We start from the raw sequence: 24571 nt of genomic DNA, 5'->3' as shown, positions 1-24571 counted from the left end.
TGAATGAAATGCAGTATAGAAATACTCAATATGATTTCAACAAAACAATGTAATCACTTTTCTCTGGCAATCCCCTCCCCCCCTTGATGCAAGGCAAGGAAATGGAAGGAAAACACACAGTTCTCAGAAATGCAATCAAATGTGATTCAGTTCACCCCAGCAAGCTTAGACTACAGAAGTTTGAAAACACAGGCCCAAATTGCTTTGATATGTGCTGGCAATGAATTAAAAAATATGCTAAAATGCTTTTAATTCCCTTTCAGAGGTTCAGGGTGAATGGTATCTAGTTAATATTAGCTCAGGCTCACTCTTGCAATGATTCAGGAATGATTAGCAGGTTAAACGAATTTCTGGCAAATGGAAGGCAAGCAAACTGCTGTTTTCACACGTGGAGAATTTTGCAAATCGCGGTAAAATTCGCGGATGCGTGTTCCGCGATTGCGGTAAAACTATAAGGGGTAGGAAGGTGGTTCCTGGTGCGATTCAAAGCTAAGATTCTAAGCTTTCAAATGAAAGTTACTGCAAGTCTCTAGCACAAACGGTCGCGGAGATATAAGCGATTTAGTGAAGGTCGTTTTTCAGATTTGAAATTTTAAAGTTCAAAAAGACAAGTGCAGCTTGCAACTAGAAAATGACAAGTGACAGCTTTACAAATGACAGGTGACAGTTAGGAGACAGTTCTACTTAGATTAAAATAGGATTGAATTATATTATTTTAACTAGGAGATTGGTTCTGCACAGTTTTCTAGGTACTCACACTATATTCTTGAGTGAAATGGGCCTCGCCATGGATCTGGTCAGGTTTTAAACTCGCCTCTGGTCTCTGCACTTCACAGTGATCTGGGTCAGCTCTCTCTGGTTCTCTGGTCTGGTCTCTGCTAGGCACCGGTTCTCTGGGTCGGGTCCTGCCTTCTCTTTGGATATTTCTGTCACCGGGTTCTTGCAAAAGTTCTTGGCAAAATTCAGACGGCTCGCCCGGCTGTCTGAAGAGTTCAGTTGCAAAAATATTTTGAGGCCTGCTGACAAATACTCTTGCTGGCAGTGGCCTTTCTGGTTAAGGTTCTGAAGTCTCTGTTTATCTTGGAGTCTAAGTGTTGGCTCTTTGAAGTTTGATGGAGGTAAGTATGGATTTTTCCGGCAGAGCTTCCAGCGGCAGATGGAATTGAAAAACCCTCTATCTGTCCTGTCTCTCTGCTTTTATGTGTTTTGAATGTGGGTGTGTTCTAGCATCACTGACCCCACCTCTCTCTCAGCTTCTAATTGGTCAAACTTCCATTTCTCATTTGATTGGGGAAGGAACTGTGAGTCAGAGTGATGTCATTTTATGGCTTGCAGATAGGCCACTCCCCTGTCAGATTGCACCCAAATCTATATATGATCAAGATCCATATTTCACAGTTACACAGTTGTTTGAAATTACATATACATGGTGTGGCTGAATTTAGCCATGTCTCTGTCCAAATCTGCTGTTTCTAAGAGCTTGCATTCAGAAATGGCAGATAATTGACTTTTTAACTGATTTTTCAATTTCTGACATTGACCCCATTTTACACACATGTGCGCAGGGAGTATGGACATTAATTGATGAAGTTTCAGATTTTTAACATGCATACATTTAGAGTAATATCCACTTTTCAGCTAACACCCCCCTGAACATACCACCGGTTCTAAAAACCTCTTAAACTGTGGGCAGAAAAATCACAAGAATTATGGTATCATTTATAAAATTTTCACATGTCCGCTCTATGAATGATCCATCTTTTTCTAAACAATATTCTGGCTACACAGGGGTGTGGTTTCCCAGGTCACATGGTGGAAATACTGGTTTATCCAGTTCTGCCAAGCCAGCTTGCTCTCACAGGCAGTGCCCCTCCCAGCTTCTGCCAAGAGGAAGCTACATTTTACGACCGCTGTAATAAAACCTTTGCCTGAGTCAAGACAGGCTTTGTTCAGAGCTCCTGTAGAGCACAGGTAATTCAATTATCAGATAGATGGCATATCCTTAGTGTGGCCAGCAAAAAGGCAGATGGGCCTGGGAACACAGTTGTGACTCAAGTTTCACTCCTGATGGGGGTAGTAGCCAGGCAGAATCAAGTTCCTTAAGCCAGACTTTCAGCTAACTGTCATGTTTTTTGTTGCTTTTTAAATTAACTTGCAATGTTGCACATGCAGCTAGAATGCTGATTCTAAGTGCAAAACTAGGACATTTCAACAGTTACAAAGGCATGTGACACCAAACATAGGTCACTCATTTAATCTAAACATTTTCGATTTTAGTGTCTTTAAATCCAGTGCAACTTAAACTGCTGACTCCATAGCAATTTTGTTATAAGCATTGTTTTGGGCTCTTCATTTCCCAGATTTTGTAAGCACACAAAACCTCATTCTGCCAAATGTCTGCTGGTGTTCAGGGAATATTTTGCACATGTTGCAATGTTTGAAAATAGGCATTTTGGCTTGCCTTCAGAGAAACACAGGGTGGTTTTAAAACTGCCGGCTTTTGGATAGTGGTGAGTACTGGTACTGCACCCATTTTTGGGATTTAAGAAAATGAATTCTCCACAGTTATGGGTTTGCATTTGGCAATCAGCATTGCCATTCCCAATGGTTTCAGACTACTGTGCGGGTAGTCCAATGGTGGTTTTAAAGCGCTTTGAAGCTAACCGGCGCTAATGTTTTTCCTTTGGCAACCCATTTCCCTCATGGCAGCCCGGCCTTTCATTCTCGCACTGGTGGGTGGCAAGTGAGGCAACCATTTTGGTGGGCGCACAAACTGCGCAGCTTTCCTGGATTTCGGCGCACATGTGGGTTTTTCGCCATCTTGAATTTTCTAAGCCCACAGCACCAAATGTTGTAGCATGATAGCTTAAACGTGGGTCAGGACACCCAACAGTTCGAAACGCACACCTAAATTTCAATTTGCCAGTAAGCACTAAAAAGCAGTACACCATGGAGGATGCTCGGTTGGGGGCACACCTGAGAATCAAAATTGAGAATACAAATATTTTTTGAAGCAGGGCATTAAGAAAACTGTAGAGAGCTTTCAGAAAGAGGCACAGAAAGAATAATATTTCAGTAGGTGTGGAGTTTGGCCTTTATAGTTTGGTAGGTAGGCAAAGGAGCAGTAAACAACCAAAGCATTCAGAGTGTCCCAGGGAGTTATATGGTGCAGACCAACGTGATCCATGTTGCTGACTAGAGCAATTGTCCGAGCAGGATTTTGAATCATGGGGGAACGGAGAAGTGAGGAGTGGGCCCAGGCAGTGTGAATCAATTGGGAATGTTGACAATAGCAAGGGGTTATGGAGTAGTGGCAGTGTTCCCTCCAGCACCGGACAGGTCCTGACAGGGGCCTTAGAGGTGGGCTTTTTTTGGGTGCCGGCTCTGTCTGCTGGCTCCCTGATTGGGCTGAAGGCTTATTGGGCTGGCTATTTAGTGCTGGGGAGGCAATCCATGATGGGAAATGGCGACCCCCATATTTTATTCATCTTGTGGCTTCAGGAGTAAACAGCCCCTCTGGGATTCTCAGAAGAAAGGTGTGGGAAATAGGTGACAATCGTCAAAAATCTGACCGCTATTGTCAGTGACAGGCACAGCCTGCTGGCTCCCTGATTGGGCTTAAGGCTGGTTGGCCTGGCCAATCAGAGTAAAGGCAAGGCAGGCTGGGGAGGCAATCCATGTTAAGAAATGGTTGACCGCCATGTTGGAGTAGTCTTGTTGCCTCAGGAGTAAACAGCCGCCCAGAGCTGCTCAGAAGAAAGTTGTGTGAAATAGGTGAACAATGTTAAAAAGCTGACCACTATTGTAGGAGGCACCCACAGGGTGATGATGGTCAGCAGGATGTCTAAGCACAAGGTGACAATTGTCTGGAAAATAATAATTCTATTCTAGAAGTTGTAGATAGCTATATGTATCTGGGTTTTCCCCCTTTGCACTATACCATCTCATTCCTATTATGGTGAACATATCTCACCAAGAAATTTGAGGAAATGTCTGGTAATAAATGGATTCATAGCTTGCCAGGGTGGAAATGATCTGGCTGTTGGTGATTTATAACATTATTATAATTCCAGGGCTGAAAAATGGTTACAAACTACTTTCGGAGCACCATATCGGTTGGCTAGATAAGATTAAAAAGAAAAAAAAGTTAAGATCTATTTTAGGCATGCCTAGCAGCATTCCAGGGGAGGCCCTACATTGTGAATTGGGTCTACACTCAATTCAATCTATCTTGCTTATCAAATGCTGTAATTTAAATATTTCACTATTAACCTCTTCTTCTAATAGTAATGCATTAATGGGACTCATCGCTTTCAAATTACATTCAAATCATAATAACCCCTTTTTTATTGGAATTGAAGGAGACAGCTATTGCGCATTTTAATAACATTGATTTTTCAGTGGACACTACTTTAATCTGTCCTGGTTTATGCAATACGCTTAAACAAACAACGCAGACTTGGGATAGGGACAAAGTATTCGTACATTTAGTAATAAAAGGTGATACTGAGAACTTAGTTAGCAGGGATATGGACTAGGTACTCCTTGCTCTTATTTGAGCAGAAATTTTGAGAATAAATTGAAGAGATTTATTTGCTTCCTGCGATCTTGCCTACTTATGAATGTTTTGGTGGCTGGGCGAATGTACTCTATGAAGCACGTCTTTGTAGATGAAGTCACCTTGAGGTGGAAAGCAGCTGCCATATACTAACGCAGTGCCCTAGTCTAAGTCTGCAATACCAAAAAGGTTATAATGCGTTTGTTGCACGTATGCTGGATATGGGAGAGCAATTCTGGAGTACACTGTTTGATGCAACCTCGCTAGTAATAACTGGTTTTATGTGTGGAAGGAAGCGATGACCATGTTTGAGAGGAATGTTTTGAAGTACTGGTGGAATTTTACCATTCTAAAAAGGGATGAATTGTGTTTTAGATCTAACAGGTGCTGCTGATTATATTGTATCATGGATTGAGAATCAGTGTGTATTTGGCTATTTTCCCATGAATAATTATGTTCCTCATTTATTGGCAGAATATTAGCATATTAATGTGTAACATTTTTTAATGGAATGTTTACATTTAATTGTGTGTTGTTAATGTGTTACTGTGCTTAAGGCTTGTATAATCAAATGTACAATAACACCATATTTATAAAAATAATATTATTTCTTTAGACAGGTTTTCCACGCTTTCCCTGTATAGATAGCCGCCCCAATCACTGTTGTTTGATAATCCGTCTGGTAGAATAATCATAGGCTGGTCTCTGTTGTATGAATATTTTTTTTTATTTTAAACAGTAGTAGCCAATGTTTTCTTTGTATATTGCAAGTCGCAGAAAATATAAGAAAAATAGTGATGTATTTGTTTGCATTTTGACACCACCAACAGAAAACTCCATCATGTTTATCGCATTTTGGAGTAAACACTGCTAATGGTAGAATTCCCAGTCTCAATTTCAAATAAATTAATTCCGATTAAAAAAAAAAGTCTCAAAATAATTTAAGTATGGCTCAGAACCAATAGAGTGCATTCTACATAAGAAAAGATGAAACCATCCTTAAATATGTTGCAAGTTCATATGCATTTTCTCTGATGAGTGAATGCAATATTTACGCCACTTTCACCATGTGCAGGAAAATGTGCTTTTCTGTAAATACTTGTATAAGCTTGTTACTAAAATGTAGGGGGGATTAGTTCATTGATGGCCAACTTCCAGCTATGCTTTTATTCTGGGATCCCTGGCTAGTGTCATACAAGACTTAATGCTGAGCTAAGCACACTAGATTTTTCCACTGACAGCACCGGATGCACCAGACTTTGACAATGCATATGAAAGATTGACAAGGCTTTCATAATTCTGCACGTTTATAAACTCATTTGAAAATTCCAGAAACACAATGAGACATTTACATGATATGAGAGAAACGTTAGCAAAACGTCAACCTGGAAGTTCCTTTTGTAAAAGGATAAAAAAACATAATTTCACATTTTGCCATACATTTTGCATTGGCAAAGATAACAATTCTACACGTTGTGGACCAGTGCAACCTCATTTGCATGTACCTTCCTTCCTTCATATATGTTTAGTGAACTGGTTGTAAAGTTGGAATACACCTTCACATGTGTATGTATTGTTATTTGTAGTGCTCTTATGGACACACCAGTGCTATATAAATAAAATAAATCTAAAAACAATAAATACATAGAGGGATGATAAATAATGTCTTATACAAGGAATTTATAGATCTCATTGACACAATGTAAAAGTAAAGTTCCCCAAAAGTAAATGAAAAATAGAGTGCACAAATTGCAAGAAAAAAATGTTTTTTATTTTCAAAATATGGCCAGGCGAATGAGACATCTCTGCGGAACTAAACTGAGGACTGTCTCAATACACCCACTCTCGGTTACAACATTTAAAGCAAGAAACCACAAAATTAAGTTTGAAGGAGTTTGAAGGAGCAGCAGTTGCATGCAGTTTGCAGGGAGGTGCGGGTTCGGGTGTTTGAGGGGGGGTGTAGCATTGGCACAAAGGGAAGAAACTATTTTGAATCAACTTAGGGTGGGAAATGCAGGTTTGTCGGGGTGGAAATGTATGATGGTTAGAGTTGCATTTGCGGCGTATGAGACTTGCGGGTGCCCAGAGACGGCGTCTCCTTATATGTTGGATTGTGTGAGGGTTCATGTGCAGAGGGAATTGTTCAGTTAGGATGAGTGGCATTGGCGTGATTCTATGGGGGTTCCCTGATCTGTTCTGTTGGAAAAGAGGGGTGGAGGAAAAAAAGTGTAGGTTGCTGCTTCACTTTGTGTGGGAGACTGGGAAGTGGGAAGAGATCTATTAGTGATGGTCACCTGATTGGTGTATATTTTGGCGAACATCATCTAGTTAGATGGAAATCACCGGCTCTGGGTTTCTGAGGTCACCTTAACGAGAAGAATATAATTGGAGGTTTCCTTTCTCGTGACAATCAAAATACTACCCCTCGAACATGACATAATTTGACAGTCAACACGAAATACATTATTTTAATTGGTTGAAACTTTTCATGGAGCAATTGATAAAAAAGATGTACCCTATTTGGACAGTGACATCCGAGAAAGCTCTGGCTGTAGCATCCCACCAAAATGGACCAATCTTGTAATGAGTGGATATCAGCAAGGTCAACATTTTGATGCAACCCATGGATCACCATAATCCCTTCCCATAACTGTACATCTTGGCTTCCCACCTTGTGCACCTCCTCACCCTGCAACTCCCATCTCGATACATGTTGTCAACTCTGGAAGAGACCTGCTAGTTATCTTCTCGCAATGAATAGCTGCATGGAAGAAACCATGTCTGGTGCCTGCTTCTGGAAACTGATTTCTTCTATTTATTCATTTTACCAAGGCACTTGGAGTGGCCACGGAGTCTGCTTCAGAGACTTTTGGACAGTGACAGTGCCGGACTCTATTTGCTTTTGCTCCAGATTACTAGAAGATCCTACCAGTCCTCTTTCTATTGCTACCAATTTCACCTTCAAAATACCCAAGAAGCCGCGGAGCGGCCGCAGAGTCTGCTGCATAGTCTTTTAGGCAGTGACAGTGCAGGACTCTATTTGCTTTTGCTCCAGATTACTAGAAGATCCTACCAGTCCTCTTTCTGTTGCTACCAATTTCACCTTCAAAATTCCCAAGAAGCCGCGGAGCGGCCGCGGAGTTTGCTGCAGAGTCTTTTGGACAGTGACAGTGCAGGACTCTATTTGCTTTTGCTCCAGATTACTAGAAGATCCTACCAGTCCTCTTTCTGTTGCTACCAATTTCACCTTCAAAATACCCAAGAAGCCGCGGAGCGGCCGCGGAGTCTGCTTTAGGCTCTGCAGGCTCTGTTGCACCGCTCCGCTCAACTCCCTAAGAAGAACAAGGGACTCCAGCAAAAAGAAATCACTGTTGTCTGGCCACGAGTAATTTATCATCCAAGCCCTGCTTTGCGGTGAGTGACAACACCTCTCCCTCCCTCCCGACTGTTCACAGTCTTGCTACCCCTCCTGCTCCCCCCTTATCCAGAAACCAATCCATTCATTCACAAGGCCTATTTTGCCCGCCTTTTGCTGCCCCCTTCTCGGCACACACAGACCCCGCTGTGATTGCCGGTGAATTTCCCTCCCTGCCCGCTGCCCTCTCCCATCCAAATCTCCCCCATCCTATCAAGTCTTGAAAGAATCCCTGCGCTCCCCCAGGAAAACCGCCCCCCCCACCAGCTCTTACCGCAGTGGGGGGTCTCTCTTGCGGCGCGTCTCCGGAGCTCGACTCCCTCACCCGTGCACGCCGGCTCCAGCATTCCCACTGTGACCGGGCGAGCCGTGAGCCTGTTCGCGAGCCTGCTCACTGCCGCGTGGCCCACGCACGCATGCCCTGCGCGTCTGCCCCCTCTACATGACCCGCGGCGGCTGGCCTCACCTGAACTTCACGGGGACCGCGAGTGTCAGTGTATAAGCGCTCCCCTGGAGCCATTTGTGGGCCATACCCTATCGTTGCAATGTTGGCGACACACCAGACTCCACGTAGTGGGAATCCTTTGGAAGTCATTGGCTGAGAGATCTTGTCTGTGAACTCTGCTTCGTGCCCACTGAATCAGCACCGAATCCTGTATTAGGAAAGCTCCTCCCAAGCGAAGAAAACTTGAACTCCAGGCAATAAAGGATTCTGTCAGGACATCTCATCAACAAACCGATCCTCCACCTTGCCTACCCTCAACTTCAAGGTTTTGCTTAAAGAAACTCATTTCACAACAAAAGAAAATATTGACTTTCAACTTAGGCAAGAGATTGCAGGGGCCCACTTCCCCTTGACCCTGCACCTTGCCACACTCCTGGTGCCATACCAAGAAAATGTGAAGCTGCCACAACTCAAGATAATACAGAGTGACCCTGCCCAGCATATAGTGCTCTTCCATGCCGAAAGAACACCGTAAACAATAATAACACAGGAGATGTTAGAGGCTTGCTGTCACCTCCCAGGGTAGCTGAATTAAGAATCCTTGAAACTAACACAAGACAGGCGACTGCAAGGGCTCTCTCCCCTTTGATCCTGGACAGCACCCTGCGCTACCCCATCCTGTTCAAACGGAAATACTCCCACCGAAAGAATACTGCAACAACATCAAAAGCAAACAAAACACAGGGATCCGCAGGGGCTCTCTCCCCTTTTATCCTAACCAGAACATTGTGATGCACCGCATTGTACAAAGTGAACACCCGAAACAACCAGAAGACAGGAGACTGCAGGGGCTTGCTCCCCTTTGATCCTGTTCTAGATGCCGCAACAAGAAACTTTGAAGCTCACACAACACAGGAAACTGCAAGGGCCTTATCCCCTTTGATTCTGTCTAGCACTTGGTGCTGCACTGTACCACCCAAAGTACACACTCGATCTCGAAACTACTAAAAACCCAGGAGACTGCAGGGGCTCCCTCCCCTTCGATCCCGACCAGAACAAATTTGCTGCACCGTACTGTCCAAAGTGAACTACCGAAACAACCGGAACACAGGAGACCGCAGGGGCCCACTCTCCTCAATTTTTCTCAATTGGTCTTTTTTTTCTTCATTTGTACATGCATTTGCAGCCTTGATTTGTACCTCTATCATTTTAGAAAACTATGTGCTTTCTTCTAACTGTATGGCAGTAAAAACTTTGGAGAGACGACACACTCAATTACCTTGGCACTTCAGCCTCCACCTCAGAATCAATTCCATCTTCAGTTTCCGCCGTTCCTCGAAGTAATACAGTAAAATGAATGATTGAAATTCCATCATCAACTTCATCCATTCCCAAAAGTTATAGAAGTTCACTACGACTGCTTTACGTTTTAAGCTACATTTCAACATGGAGAGTTTTGTTTTGAGTTCCCACAATTAATCAGCACAAACCATCAGTTCTTAATGCTTATCTTCTCTTTAATGTCACAGCTCAGATCATCAATGGTCCTCCACTAACGATCTTCAACTCCCTGGTGGAAAGACTTTCAAGATAAATGAGGATGTTTTGTCACCGTTGATCAGTGCCGACCATCTACACTCATTGTCCATTGTTCTGAACTTTAGAAAAAGCGGTTTGAGAAAAGGTTTGTACTCGTCAGTCACCCCTGGGCAAGTAATCATCACGTGCTTCATTGTCTCTATGCTTTCTGGATCCAATCAGAATTTGCAAACACTAGTTGGACTAGAGCTTCTGATTGCCTTGATCTTGTTTGTTTGGATCATGTTAAAGTGCATTCTCATAAAAGTTTCCTTGTATGATCTATTTGGGAACTTTAGGAGATAGTCTTGTACCTGGTTTAGCTTCCTGTTGTTAGGAGGTAGGTCTCCAACAACTTTACAAGCCCCTGATTTCTCCAGGGTAATAATCCAATCCAGTTAATGAGTTTTCTCTTCACTCTCAAAGGGTTTGTTATCAGGTCCTCTTCTGTACAACCTAGATCTTCCAATTTCTTCCTGTTATTACTAGCCCATTTCGTAAACAGGGAAGAGGACCCTTTCATATTCTCTTGGCTGATGATCTTCAAGACCATGGGGCTAGTTGGGATGATTACTTTGCAGAACAAGGCTAATCTTTTCCTTTACACAATTGCATAGAGTGATGTAATACTCAGTTCTCTGCGGATTAACACGATTTATGTTGAATTTGGCAGGTTTAGGATTTTTTCCATACAATGGCTTCCAGTAGTGACCATATCTTCTGAGGGATATCCAGGGTTGCCTCCACACAGTATGTGAGTGAAGGTACCACCTTTCCCTTATAGAATTTTATGGCTGCAACCAGGGAAAAGCGACCATATTTTTTGTTAATGAGTTTTGCTTGGGTCGCAAGTGTCTTTGCTTTCCCTAATAGGGCTTCTTTCAAGGGAGTCTCCATGGGGCTAATATTTACAATTATTTACAGATATTAGAATGTCTCTGCCTTTTCTATTCTGTTGTCCCGCAGAGTCCATCAAAGGATTCGTTCTTCGAGGCTCCTTGTTGGAAACACATTATTTTTGTCTTGGATTGGTTTATCTCCAGCAAGTTAAGGTTTATGTATCTCTGTAGGCTATCCAGCTGACGTTGGAGACCTATTTTGGTTTGGTCTATCAAAATAAGGTCATCTGCCTATATTAATCGCGTAACTTTCTCCTCCCCGATTGTTGGTGGAAAATATCTTAACTGGGGCTCAAGTTGTTTGATGTCTGAGATGAAGAAGTTGTAAATTGCAGGGGCGAAGGGGCACTCCTGCATTTCACCTTGAGATGTTGGAATTACTGAAGAGAGTAAGCCTGCACGATTCAGCCGGATTCTGATCTTAGTGTCTGTATGGAGCACGATCAAGGGCTCCATTACGTCGCACGGGCACGTGACCATTCTTCTGGGTGTTCCTTCAACATTATGTTGGTGAATCCGTCAGGACCAGGTGCTTTGATGGATTTAATTTAAGGATCTTTTCAAGGATGTCTACCATCCCGTGTTTGGAGGATCATGACTTCCCTTTGAACCGTGTGGTTACAGTTGAAGCTGTAGATGTTGAACCCCGGTACAAGGTTGTGAAGTGATCCTCCAGACTCGCTCAGTCTCACACAGTTTTGTAGAGTGTCATAGACAACGTTCAGTGAATGTTTGATTAAAGACCAGAAGTCCTTGTACTTTTTGCCACTTAGTGCTTGTAGCATTTGCTCTGAGTCTTGTTGGAGCAGATTATGCCTTCGAGAGATGAACCATGATTTGTTGTCCTTGAATGCTTTAGATCATGGGTGCACAACTTGCAGCCCACGGGCTAGTTGCGGCCCCTGTTTTGTCTGGCCCACCAACAACAAAGACTTTCCTAATGGAGGGCGGCTCGCATGCAGCATCTGCCGCCCTCCATTAGGAAAAGTCTTTGTTGTCTCCTGGGCTAGACATAACACTGCCCCTCATTGGTTCAAGGCACATGCACCACATAGCTCCTATGAGCCATGTAGTGCATGTGTGCTGTACCAATGGAGTGCCAGCACTACGGCTGGCGTGGTCAGTAAGACTTGATGCCGGAAGGCATTTCAGTCTTGCCATGCCAGCCATAGTACCAGACATCACCAGCGTTCCAGCTAGCCTGCCTTCCAGCACGTCCGGTAAGTAAAGATTTTTGTGTGTGTGTGTGTGTGTGTACAGTGCATGTTGAGATGCTGAGGGGGGTTTCGGATATGTTTGTTGTTGTGTGCATGTTCAGTGTATGTTGAGATGCGGGTGTGGGGTGTGTGTCGCGTCTGGCTGAATGTGTTTGTGTGCAAATGCAGTGTATGTTGAGATGGGGAGGGGGGTTTGACGGGTCTGCCTGAATGTATTTGTGTGCAAGTGCAGTGTATGTTGAGATGCAGAGGAAGGGGTGTCAGGTCTGCATGAATGTGTTTGTGTGCAAGTGCAGTGTATGTTGAGATGCTGGGGGGAGGGTGTTGGGTCTGCCTGAATGTCTTTATGTCCAAGTGCAGTGTATGTTGAGATGCTGGGGGGGAGGGTTTCGGGTCAGCCTGAATGTGTTTATGTGCAAGTGCAGTGTACGTTGAGATGCTGGGGAGGAGGGGGTGTCAAGTCTGCCTGAATGTTTGTTGTTGTGTGCACGTTCAGTGTCTGTTGAGATGCGGGGGTCGGGTGTGTGTCGGTTATGCCTGAATGTGTTTGTGTGCAAGTGCTGTGTATGTTGAGATGCGGAGGGGGGTGTTGGGTCTGCCCGAATGTGTTTGTGTGTAAGTGCAGTGGATTTTTGATGCTGGGGGAAGGGGGATATTGGGTCAGCCTGAATATTTGTTGTGTGCATGTCCAGTGTATGTTGATATGCAGGTGTGGGGTGTGTGTCTGGTCGGTTTGAATGTGTTTTTTTGTGCAAGTGCAGTTTATATTTAGATGCTGGGGGGCGAGGGGAGTGTCGGGTCTGCTTGAATGTTTGTTGTTGTGTGCTTGTTCAGTTTATGTTGAGATGCAGGGGTTGGGGTGTGTATGTTGAGTATGTTGTCTGTATGGGTGCATGCTTGTGAGTTTGTATGTTGAGTTGGAGGGTGTGGGTTCCGGGTCTGTATGGGTGCATGCTTGAGTTGGGGGTGGTGGGGTGCGGGTCTGTATGGGTGCAAGGTGTATGCTTGTGAGTTTGTATGGTGAGTTGGGGCGTGGGGGTCTGTATGGGTGCATGGTGTATGCTTGTGAGTTTGTGTGCTGAGTTGGGGTGTGGGGGTCTGTATGGGTGCATGGTGTATGCTTGTGAGTTTGTGTGCTGAGTTGGGGGGTGAGGGGTTCAGGTCCGTAGGGGTGCATAGTGTATTGGTGTATGCTTGTGAGTTTTTCTGCTGAGTTGGGGGGTGGGAGGTTCGGGTCTATATGGGTGCATGGTGTATTGGTGTATGCTTGTAAGTTTGTGTGCTGAGTTGGGGGTGGGGGTTCGAGTCTGTATGTTAATGTTAAAGGATATTTGTACCGCATACGATCACCACTGAAGTGGTCCCCTGGTGCTCTGGCGGCTCTGAAAGAGGGAGGGGGGTGAGTTAGTGGGAGTAAGCTGGAAAAGTGCAAGAGAGCAGTGATGTGCTGATGGCAGCCTCAGCCCGGTGGGTCCGTCAGCTGGGCTTGGGGTGTTTAACTGTCGGTAGTCGTCGTGTGCTGTTGTGCAAGTCTATATGGGGTTTCTTTTGTTGTTGCAGTGTAGTGAAGTTAGTGCGGATTGCTGTGTTTTAGGCTTGTGGTTGTGTTTAGTTAGAGTTTGAGAAGTGTATGCAGAGGGATGAAATTGTTAGTGCATTGGTTAGTTGGCATTGCTGTCCTTGTAGTTATGTCTATGTCTGATGTTTCCTATCATTCACTATTCCATCGTTGCTAATTTTCAATATTCTGTCTAGATGTGAGGCAGGCTAGTGATCACGATTCCAATCAAGTGTTGCACTTACCATCATGCACAATTTCATCCAAGTGTGGCGCATGCTAACATTCACATTTCTATCTAGATGCGACATAAGCTAAAGTTAAGAATTCCATCTAAGTGTGGCGCATGCTAACATTCACATGTCTATCTAGATGCGACACAGGCTAAAGTTAAGAATTTCATCTAAGTGTGGTACATGCTAATATTCATAATCCCGTCTAGATGTGATGCAAGCTAAAGTTAAGAATTCCATCTAAGTGTGGTACATGCTAACATTGTTACACCTGTCTAAAGATGACGCAGGCTAATCTTACCATTTCTGTATAGGTGTGGCACTAGTTAACATTGGCTAGTGTGTTAGTGCATAATTCAATGCAACATTTACAGTCAGGCCAAGAATGGAATTAGGCTTGGGGTCACAAATCTCTCTATGAATGCATGGCGTAATTCTATGGCAGTCTACGTTATGGAGAGGTGAGGTAAAGTGGCGAGGGCTTTCTGGAGTAGAGTAATTGCTCTACACCCCACCCATGCCACACTTACAGTTTTGTTGCTGTCTGTTGGCTGCTGGCTTCCTTTGCTTCCCCTGCAGACACCTGTAGAAACGCCTTGGACCTGCAACTGTAGGAGCCGCCCTTTGCCTCGGGGCCCTTAGCCAAGGGGGCTGCCGGGCAGAGGGCTGCCCTTGGAAGATCAGTTATGACCAGGTGGATGCACCAATCAGGGGATGTCGACGGGTTGGAGGGGGAGGGTGGGACTGGGAAAAGGCCAGACATAAACAAAGGACTACACCCCACAGACTGCACCCTTTGGATGCAGCCCAGAAGAGAAAGAAACAGGCTCAGGAGCCAAAAGAAACAGTAGACAGGCACCAGATAAGCACACAGTGCTCACCAAAAAATATAGATACATAAACAATTAAATAAATAAATTATTAAAAAATATATATATTAGAAAAAAACTCACACCACTCCAAAAGAGTGCATAAAGCATGCCAAAAACGGATTACAATCACTGTAAAACTACTCACTCAGCATCAGCCAGCCCCTAAAGGTGCTTCCACACTGGTTTCTTTTGCCATATCCTTCCTCATGGCAGTCCACAAAGAAAAAGGAAAATGGCTGCTAGAGCCAAGCCACAAACACTCCTGACTTTTTTAACCAATTGCAAGAGGGGGTGGGTGGGAAAAGGCCAGACATAAACAAAGGACTACATCCCACAGACCGCACCCTTTGGATGCATCCCAGAAGAGAAACAACAGGCTCAGAAGCCAAAAGAAACACTAGACAGGCACCAGATTAGCACACAGTGCTCACCAAAATAATTAATTAAATACATTATTTTTTAAAAAATGGGTGCAAGGTGCATGCTTGTGAGTTTGTATGGTGAGTTGGTGGTGGGGGTCTGTATGGGTGCATGGTTTATGCTTGTGAGTTTGTGTGCTGAATTGGGGTTGGGGGTTTGGGTCTGCATGGGTGCAAGGTATATGCTTGTGAGTTTGTATGGTGAGTTGGGGGTGGGGGTCTGTATGGGTGAATGGTGTATGCTTGTGCATTTGTATGGTGAGTTGGGAGTTCGGGTCTGTATGGGTGCATAGTGCATTGGTGTATGCTTGTCAGTTTGTGCGCTTAGTTGTAGGGTGGGGGGTTCTGGTCTGTATGGGTGCATGGTGTATTGGTGTATGCTTGTAAGTTTGTGTGCTGATTTGGGGTTGGGGGATCAGGTTTGTATGGGTGCATGGTGTATGCTAGCGAGTTTCTATGCTGAGTTGGGGGTGTGGGGTTCGGGTCTGTATGGGTACATGGTGTATGCGTGTTAGTCTGTATGCGGGGGTCGGGGGTTGGGGTTTGTATGGGTATATATGCATGGAACATGCTTGGTGGCAAGGGCATAGTGTTTGGAGAGGGAGTGGGTGTCATGGGAAAAGGGGCATAATGTTTGGTTGGGATCCATGGGCATAGTGTATGGTTGGGAATGGGGGTGATGGGGCATAGAATTTGGTTGGAGGTTGGGGGTCATGGGGCATAGTGTTTGGTTGGGTGTGGGGGCCACAGGGTATTGTGTTTGCTTGAGGGGTGGGTGTCATGGGGCATAGTGTTTGGTTGGGGATGGGGGCCATGGGACATAGTGTTTGCTTGAGGGGTGGGTGTTATGGGGCATAGTGTTTGCTTGAGGGGTGGCTGTTATGGGGCATAGTGTTTGGTTGGGGGTCATGGGACATAGTATTTGATTGGGGTGTGGGGGCCATGGGGCATAGTGTTTGCTTGAGGGGTGGGTGTTACAGGACATAGTGTTTGCTTGAGGGGTGGGTGTTATGGGGCATAGTGTTTGGTTGGGGTGGCGATCATGGGGCATAGTGTTTGGTTGAGGAGTGGGGGCCATGGGGCATAGTGTTTGGTTGAGGGCTTGGGGCCATGGGTCATAGTGTTTGGTTGAGGTTCGGGGGACATGGGGCACAGTCTTTGGTTGGGGGTGGGTGTCATGGGGCATAGTGTTTTCTTGAGGGGTGGGTGTTATGGGGCATAGTGTTTGGTTGGGGTGGGTGTCATGGGGCATAGTGTTTGGTTGAGGAGTGGGGACCATGGGGCATAGTGTTTGGTTGAGGGGTGGGAGTCATGGGGCATAGTGTTTGTTTGGGGGTGGGTGCCATGGGGCATAGTGTTTGCTTGAGGGGTGGGTGTCATGGGGCATAGTGTTTGGTTGAGGGGTGGGGGCCATGGGGCATAGTGTGTGTTTGGGGGTGGGTGCCATGGGGCAAAGTGTTTGCTTGAGGGGTAGGTGTCATGGGGCATAGTGTTTGCCTGAGGGGTGGGTGTTATGGAGCATAGTGTTTGGTTGGGGCAGAGGGTTTGGTTGAGGAGTGGGGGCCATGGGGCATAGTGTTTGGTTGAGGGGTAGGAGCCATGAGGCATAGTGTTTGGTTGAGGGGTCTGCGCCATGGGGCATAGTGTTTGGTTGAGGGGTGGGGCCATGGGTCATAGTGTTTGGTTGGGGGGTTGGGATCACGGGTCATAGTGTTTGGTTGAGCGGTGGGGGCCCTGGGTCATAGTGTTTTGTTTGGGGTGGGGGTCATGGGCCATAGTATTTGGTTGAGGGGTGGAGGCCATGGGTCATAGTGTTTGGTTGGGGGGTGGGGGCCATGGGGCATAGTGTTGCACTCCAAGAGTGAACCCAAAAATAAAGCTAAAAAAGGCACAGTTAGGAGATGTACAGCCTTTGCTTTTGTGGAAACCTAACTCAACGAAGGCCATACTGCTCTTGGGCAACCCAAACAGCAAAGTATAGCCGTCCAAAGTAAAAGAATGTCCAATCAAGGGTCAATAAAATATATATAATTTATTTAAACAGACTATGTGCAATAACTAAATAGAAATAAATGATAACAATGGAAAATGTGTAGTACAAAATGTAAATTTGAAATACAAAAAAAAATCGTTACACCTCAAAAACGTATTCTTTTTCAATGTGTTTAATAAAAATTGGGGATTGAAAAAGTCTCCTGCCACTCCCCGCCGTGCCTACCGCCCCACCGACATTTACTTTTTGGCCCACTATAGCCATCATGTAAGGTACTTTCGGCCCTCTGTCAAAATCAGTTGTGCACCACTGCTTTAGATGCTTGAGCCATAAGCTCTGCCCGGTTGGACCTTGCTTCGCATCTGCTTTAAGAGTCTCATGTTTCTCCGTTTTTCCACCAGGATAGGGTCGTAACTGTGACATCCAGGTCTGATCTCCTTATTGTTCCCCGATTTCTTGCTACTAAAGGGGTGCAGGAGTGGTCTGTAGTCTACAGGTTTAAGTGCGTTACCCGCCCATTCCATACCTCTGGTGTAATATTTTGTTAGTGATGCAACGTCTTTAGGTTTAAGCCTCAGTCGTTTACCCCCGTTATCCACTTCTACTTCCGTCTTCATGTAGTGTTGCGGTGTATCATTTCCAAGGTCAGTACCATGCTGAGGAGGTTGTGGTCACTTTTCGTTGTTCTTGTGACCCTGCATCCTCTAATGCGTGTGAGAAATCCACTCAAGACGTAGATATAATCCAGATCAGCTGACTGTTCTCTGCGTTCCCAAGTGGGAAGCACGTTGATACCTGTGCAGTCTTTCAGCTTCAATTGGTGCAGGTCCCGAGCTTTCATCAGTCTTGACCATAACTTGCCTCTTTTGACTGCTAGTAAATTGGACTTTTGCTCGCTCTTACTCTTCGGAGAGGGTGAGCATATCACATTCAGGTCACCAAAAACCACTAAATGTGTAATGTTGTTATTTATCATTGTGCCGTCCATTATGGTGGTAACTGTCTCGAGGAAGCTGCCATCTGTGGTAGCCTGCGGATTCCAGTAACGTGTTAATATAACCATATTTCCAGTGGTTCTTATCTTACTCTTTTCCGGGTCATTTAACCAGTGCACTAAAATTGCAAGGCAAAAGAGATCTAAATACAAGATTTTCTGCAAATTCAACCCAGAACCCGCTCTTAGTGCTATCAAAAGACCTGAGAAAGGACTACCCATTTCACCTTTTGCAGCCGGGGCTGAGGTTACATGAAAACCATCCAGGTAGGGTGGACTCCACAACCAAGTTTCCTGTGTGCAAAATAGATCATAGGAACCCAAGTTGACATCACTGTATCTAGTCAGGTGCCATCTTTGAAACTTGGCTTGAATACGTTTGATTCTCTAGAATCTTCTTTTCCTTGTGGAGCCACATCTTAAGTGGCTATTCTTGTTGCCTTGCTAGGGCTTCTGGGATCCGAGACCAGTATTCCTCCTGGTTCCTAGTCAATTTAGGGGTTTGTTCCTCACAGGTTGTCAGGGGGCCTTCTTTCATGTTGTCCACGTCGAACATGACCTTCATGGTGATTCTAGGACCACTTGGCTTCCTGCCTATGCCCAGTGGGTCTAAGAATTTTAAAGACGGTTGTGCCTTACTAGGTGTGTTATCCGTTAAAGGTGAATGGTTCTTTGGCTCTCTAGAATGACTCGTCCTTTTATGATCCGGGCTTGTAACTCTTTTGTTCTTCAACAGTTGGCGTTCAGCTCGCTGGACAAATGTCAAGTAGAAACCCAAGATACGTAGGTTTTCTATGTATTCTATAAGCATTCCTTTAACAATCGATGATGGTATTTGTAAATATACACTATCAGCACAGTGTTTTATGCCAAATTCTACAATCTTTAGATAATTTGTGGTTATTTGGCATAGGTTTGGAATGCAATAAAGGACCTGCATCACTGTCTTCCTGTTGAGGATCTTTATACCAGTAGTACCCACTATGCTATTGAAGAGACAAATCTAATATAATTTGAATCAGATTAAGTTATGTTGTATCCTAACAGCAGAAATCACATTTACTTTACGCCATTATAAATACTGAAAACATTCCTTCTTAATTTGAAAAAAGATTTTTTAATGGGATATTTTTGCTTTTTACTTTTTAATTTTTGAACAAACCATTAATGGTTCAGAAATTGGTGAAACAAATTCCAAAATATTTTTCTTTCTAAGAATTGCTTGGACTCAAAATCACTAGGACTTGCTTAAACTCAAAATCACATGAAATACAATATAACAAATTTAAACACAAGTGCAAAAAAGAGCTTAAAAACCAAAGATTAAGCAAAAATTAATGAAGTCAAAAAGTTCATCAAGGCATATACATTCAAACTGGATTTGCAAACAGAGAAAACAGAGAAAACAGAAAAAACAGAGAAAACAGAGAACTCACAAAACTCGGGAGAGCCTTATTGAATAAGGCACCAAATCTTTTGGAGTAGATAAATACAGGAAAAGGTGAGTGAGAAATGAAGAAAATAGAGGGACCCTGCGGCCTAAATTAGTATTCCAGATTCCGCAGTTCCATAATTGCAGGTCTGCCGATGTGTTCGTGTTTGGAAGATAGCCTGAGACCTCACTATATAGAGCTAGCTCAAAAACTAGTTTAAAAGGTAGGCTCTTCCTGTTTATTATGAAAACAAACATCCAGTTCACGTTTTGGATTTACCCCCTGCCGGGCAAATTGATCATATTGCAGCCTTCCTCAGGGCGGGAACAGGGAGAGAGATTACACTTGACCCTGTGTGAAGGCAGACAAATAAAAAAATAAAAAGACATTTTTAAGGAGTGTTTTCAGTAATTGTTGGAGTTTGCATGAGTCACATATTTTTTGTATTGCAGAACAAGTAGAGAATACCTAATGGGAACATAATCCTTACCAAGTCATAGGTAGGGACTAAAACAAGCCCATGTAGGTTAGGGTTGGAGCCCTCCACTGATAAGGAGAGCACAGCACGTACCACCGGGCAACCAGGAAACCAGCCTCTCAGTATTCGAACCGGTACTGGAAAAGTAAAGTAAAGTCATCAGGCTTTATCAGTAAGGTGTGCATGTTTTTCACCTATCACGTATAATCCCCAATGTGAAAAGGCTCATACCTTGATTGAAGGGATTCAGAGAGCCCTCAGGTTGATGAAAGTCGGGTTGTCGTATGTCCGCCGGCTGAGCTAGTGAGGCACTAAAGCCAGTACGACTCGTGCTTGTGTCTCTCTGGGAAGAATTGCCGTAAATGATTCAGCTGATGTGCCAAGACAAGGGGTGAGAAAGAGAAAAGTGGGGGGCAGAAGGATAACGGTAGCGGGGCGGGGGCGGGGGGATGGGGAAAGAAAAAAGGTGAAGGGAGACAAAAAATATATAAGAAATAGTAAAGACAAATATTGAATCATCTTGAAATGCCAAGCGTGTTCATTGCTAAATGCACACCTTTATGGAGTAAAGGAACTATGTACTTGACTCACGCCGAAGAGAGGGCAAGCAGGCTGGTGCGAGGCAGCCTCACTTGGAAACTGATATTGCTTTCTTATCGTACGGTGTAACAGCTCAAGAGCACCGAAGAGCTGAGTCACTGGTTAGGACTGAGACACCGCCGTCACTCTTGCGGGTGTGTCTCTGAATGCGCGGATCTGATTGGATGGCCAGATGGGTCCGTGTGTTTGCGCACAGATTGGCCCACAGCACTGTCAGTTACCGTAACTCATGCGGGTGTGTCTCTGGCAGATTTCCACGACTGTGACTTGTCAGTCATGCCCTGCTGTTCATCGTGCATGGAGCACAGCCCTTGATTCCTGAAATCCATATTTTGCCATTTTATTTCTCTAAGCTGGTAATGCAAATCTTGTATCTCTTTAAAAAGTACAGAGACCTTGTCTCTCAGTTTGACTATTAAATCATTAATTTCTGTGACCTGTACTTTGTAATCAGTGATTGCTTTAATCAATTATAAACTTCTGACATCAACTTAAAAACTTCACTTTCTAACAATTGTATATCCATAGCAGATTAGTTATAATTTTGATGTAGGGATTGCAGCTCTGACAAAGCAAGATCTATGTCAGACCGGATGCCTTCCAAAACAGATCTTACATTTTTTATCACCCCCAGACTTTCTTCCAATTGCTTCCATTTCTGCTCAACCTCCCCATTCAAAACTTCATAACTGGCCTGCAACTCTGCACTGGGCTGCTGCTCCTCCTCTAAGGCCTCTTCTAACTGAAACATCCTTTTCACTCATCCCTGTCATTTCATTTCATAACTCTGCAATGACCTCATCATCCTTCATGTCAATCAATCTGTGGAGAATGAACCATGTTTTTATGCCCAAACGTATTATGTAATCCTGCTGGTTCTTTCTGTCATCAGAGTTAAAAAGCCTAAGCAAACAAGAACGTAACACTGTTCCTTCTACAAACAGCTGCCCAGAGGACTCCCTAGCAATTTCTGATAACCACTGCCGATCTTGCCATAGAGTAATAGATACTGACGAATAATATAGTTTCAGCATACTTACACCGATCTGTCACTTTAACATCTGCCATGTCTGCTTGCATAATGCACACTGTGCTAAGAATATTTAATGCACACCCCTACTCACTAAGTCAATTCAAAGTCTGTCCATCACAGCACACTATGGCAGTAATAATGTGCCATGCCTAACTAATGCACTTAGCTAAAGTAGTTCCGGGCCAATGCACCAAAATGTAAGATAAACTGTCAGCCACTTTCAATTTTCCAAAGTGTTTCCACCGGCTACGCTAGACACTAGAAAGACATAGTACTATACTAGGCAAACACTAGACTCTGGTAACACTGTATACACTAAATTGCCCAGGCCACACAATAACAAACAACCACACATGCTCTGTTATATTTTTATCTGCAAAGAGTTAAACTTCACAGCAAGAAGATACAAATGTTTCAAATGTATGCATTGGTGATATGTACAAACAAGCAACACATAATTTCAACAATGCATGGTGTTGGAGAGACGAAAACAGAACATGCAATTCTACACTGACTATTTTCTTTGGGCTCGGGAAAAAACCTTAATTAGCATTCACTGATAATGTGTGTAATAGGGCATGAAACCCTTAGTTGCTCTCCCTGTCTACTCCTAATAATAGGAGGATAAAATAAGGAGAAACCTTGGTGTAAGGACTTTTGTTGTTTTTTTAATAAAAGCAAATGCATTTTAGATACAGCCTGTACTCCCATGTGCCCCTTGCCCCTTAGCTAAGGTCGGGTTAGTACAAGGTTAGAGCTAATTAACTCTCCTGCATAGCAGAACAATTCCCATAACCAATTTTGATTTTGGCAACTACCTACACCATTGGGTACCCTAGGGATAGAATGAGTTATGGCTTTTGGGTCAGATTGACCTGGCCAAATCACTCATGCAAGATTTTACAAATACTTTGGTTTCTGTTGATACTCACAAGAGATTCTTTTAACACCAGCCCTCTGACCCGCTTACAGTTTCTGCACCACTTGACTGTAGCCCCCACCATTCAGCCCAGGACACTCCAGAACACTAAGCTACTTTGAACTCTGTTGCACTGCCAGTTACCCAGATATCACCTTCACTCACAGTTCCAGTTCAAGGCTTGAGCAAGATTTGGCAAGCTGCCTTTATGCTCGAAAAGCACAGCTATCAATCGACAGACAAGGTTTCTCACTTGATGCTTTCTTTCATAATTTGGAAACCACAGACCCAGGCCTTCCTCGAAATGAGAGATTGTTAAATCTCAGCCCTGTTTTTTAAAGTCTCAGTCAGTCATCCCAAAGTAGACTCTGTCATGCATCAAATATCCCCATGCAAAAGCAACCATAAAAAATCCCAAAGACCAGCCGCAGGAAAAACACCATGCCAAGACCCCCCGCCATCCAGCGGCCAGCCGATTTTAAATCTTTCTCCAAAATCCAGCCTTCTCCCTTGTATCACATTTAGATTCTGTACATTTGTTCTACCTATCTGGCGGTGTTATTTCCTTAAACTCCAGCCTCTTTTTTTGTGTCAAACTCAACTTTAACAACACGTGACAGTGCCTCTGAGATTCTTCCAACTCTGCCTGCATTCATCTCTTGTAATTTTCCAGATCAGAGCTCAACAACCTTCGAACAGTATTTGGCTCTCTTAATAATACAACACAATTCCTTCCTTCCTCTTTTATGCCCAGAACAATGAACATTTGACAAAATCTGAACTTCAGTGCCCCACACTGCAGCCTCACAAAAACCTGGCCTGTCAGTGCAGGCTTTACTGTTGGCTAACAATCTGAACTGACAAGCTAAATCCAGTGTATTTGTTCATGCACCCAGTTTTTCTAATTGTACAGCCTACAGGCGCAAAACAAACCTGTACATCAGTGGTTTGGTTAATAAAAAACTTTCAGTTCTTAATGCCACAATCACCCCCCTTGTTAGTAAACCATGTTAGTAATTCATATAACTACATAGTGTGTGTTACATGCCGAAATTAGTGGCACACAGGTTCTCCCATACAACTTCCAGGTGCGGCCATGCACTTACCAAAATGCATCCTTAAACGAATTAGCAATTCTACTTATTACACGTTAAAGGCCCTTATGTCTCCCATCATAATCATCATGTGTATGTTATAACTTCACATATTAGGTGCTGTCACATTCATGCCAAATGCAGCCCAAAAGTGTTCAAAACTCCTCACATGTCTTCTCAAGCTGGTGGTGCTTGGCTGATCGTAACACTGTCTTTGCTGAAGGTGGGGTAATGTTGCTGAGTGTGAGTAGGCTGTGAAAGCCAAGTATAGGGCCAATATGTACTGCCTTTAAGGGCAGAAGTTGCCATACTTGACACAATGGATGCATACAAAAGTATTTAACAGTGCTGAGTCTAACTGTTGATATTTATGGCCTGAATTACAAAGGGTTTTTCAATTGGATTGCACCATTGTAATATACTTTTACAAAGTAGGCCCTTATTCTTTCTTCTTTGCAATTCGGTGACACATGTCTTCCATCATTATTTGTTCCTGGCTGGCTCTTGTGGTCACTTCAATACAGGGATCTCAATGATGCTCACTCTAACATAAACTTGTACAGAGTAGTGCCAGATTAGGCTAGCGCTGCAGATCTTTACAGACTCATTGCCTTAGGCACATGCTGAAGAGCTCAGGGTTGCCCGAGGAGGAGGCTGGAGTCTCTTCCTTTGTCCTGTCATAAATTATGAAATAAATGACACAATTTCCCTTGATGCTGCCACTGTTCCATTCCCAGAGGTGGGTTATGAAAGCCACTTACATATTCCTATGCAGAATGTGGGGCATGTTACGTGTTACGATCAAGGGCAAACAATGAATCCCTAGGCAACAA

Source organism: Ambystoma mexicanum, chromosome 8 (assembly GCF_040938575.1).
Source record: "Ambystoma mexicanum isolate Mex_15411 chromosome 8, UKY_AmexF1_1, whole genome shotgun sequence".
Taxonomy (NCBI): Eukaryota; Metazoa; Chordata; class Amphibia; order Caudata; family Ambystomatidae; genus Ambystoma; species Ambystoma mexicanum.
The sequence above is the reverse complement of the archived record's forward strand: the minus strand, read 5'-3'. Positions refer to the sequence as shown.